Below are 1,962 nucleotides of genomic sequence, written 5' to 3'. Positions count from 1 at the left end.
CAACTCACTAGCAGTACGACCTAGGGCAAATTAATTTCTCCAACCCTCAGTTATATAATAACTAAAACTGGAACTTCCCCTTTCTTCGTTGTAAGAATTGAATGAGATAATGCAGGTAAAGCACTTTGAAGTTGAATTGGCATGTAGTAAGTGCTTAGTAAGTGTTAGCTAGGTGATGATGATGATGGTAATGATATGAAGCACTTAGCATAAAGCCTGAAAAAAGAGCTCAATACACTTTCACTCTGAGGCTTCACTCATATGTGCACGCTGATGACATCCATTCTATACTCCAGCACGATCTCCTCCCTTGAGTTCAGATCCATATATCCTCCTATATCTAGATCCCTCCCCCTAGGTGTCCTACAAGTACCTAAAACTCACATACCCAGTAAAACAAATCTCTTTGCCCCATAAATGACTCCACTTCCTAGGTTTACTATCTTAGTTAGTGCGGCAGCCATCGACCCACTGCCTAAGCCAGAAACCAGTATGCAACTAGAGACTCCTTCATGGGTCAATTACCTCACCTTGTACAGTTCCACAAAGTAAATGTTTTACAAGTTCATGTTTGTTTACATGTCCATCTCCTTCCAACTAGACAAAAATCTCTCAAGAGTACCATGTCAGTCTTATTGGTAGTATCATTTAGAAAGATGTTCCATTGCCAGAAATAGAACCCGAGCAACGGTGGCTTAAACAAACATAAAGTTATTTTTCTCATGTAGTAAGTCTGAAGGGGAGTATCTATTGGCATTGGCTCAGTGTTCAACAAAGCCATCAAAGATACAGGTTCCTTCCATCTTTCTCTATCATACTTTAAACCCTAGGTTTGGCCCTCACATGTGTACCTCATGGTTATAGGGTGATTGCTGTAGCTTCAGACATTCTGTCTAAATTCATGGATTTGAGGAAGAAAGGGACCACATCAGCAGCACCTGTTCCTCCTACCAGACCCAGCAAGAAGTTGCCCAGAATCTGCCCACCCTTCAGTAATGAGTGGAACAGTACTTTTCCTGCCCTCATCGTGTTTACCATCTAATGAGGGAGACAGACATGAAACACATGCTCAGGCAAATAAATAAAATCACAGTTGTGCTTACCACAAAGGGAAAAAAAAGGGCGAGAACTTAAGAGTGATTTGCTAGTAATGGCAGTAGAATTTGGAGGTAAAACTCTGTCATGACATAAAGTTCATGCCATGTTCCTAGCTTGAGGATTCTTTCCTAGAACTTCCCTTTATCCAGCATCCAGCACAATGCCTAACACATAGTATTATCTCAGTAATAATAATGGCAATATTATTAGCTTTAAAGTTAACTACATTTGCTGAGACTTTATTATGTTTCAAACACTATGCTAAATGCTTGATATACACAAAAGTTTTTTACATTGTCGTTAGCATTTTTTTATAAAAACACTTTTATTGATGTATAACTTACATACCATAAAATTCACCCATTTTAAGAGTATAACGAAATGATTTTAATAAATTTACCGAGTCATGCAACCATTACCCAATCCAGTTTTAGAACATTTCCATCACCTCAGTAAAACCTGCCACATCAATAAGATCCCTCATGCCCAGTTACCAATCACTCTCTGTCCCTACTCTTAGCAGCATACAACCATTCATCCACTCATCTACTTTCTGTCTATATAGATATGCCTTTTCTGGACATTTCATATTAACAGAACCACACATTATGTGCTCTTTTGTGTCTGGCTTTTTTCACTTAGCATAATTTTTTTGAGATTCATCCATGTTGTAGCATGCATTGGTATTTTTTTTTTTTTAATGTTGAATAGTCTCCCATTGTAGTATTGATTGACATTTGGGTTGTTTCCAGTTTTTGGCTATTATGTATAGGGCTTCTATCAACATTTATGTGCAAGTCTTTTGTTAATGTTTGTTTTCAATACTCTAGGGTAGCTAACTAGGAGTAGAATTTGTGTTGTCTG

The sequence above is a fragment of the Pteropus vampyrus genome, unplaced genomic scaffold (assembly GCF_000151845.1).
Source record: "Pteropus vampyrus isolate Shadow unplaced genomic scaffold, Pvam_2.0 Scaffold135, whole genome shotgun sequence".
Taxonomy (NCBI): domain Eukaryota; kingdom Metazoa; phylum Chordata; class Mammalia; order Chiroptera; family Pteropodidae; genus Pteropus; species Pteropus vampyrus.
Note: the sequence above shows the minus strand (reverse complement) of the source record.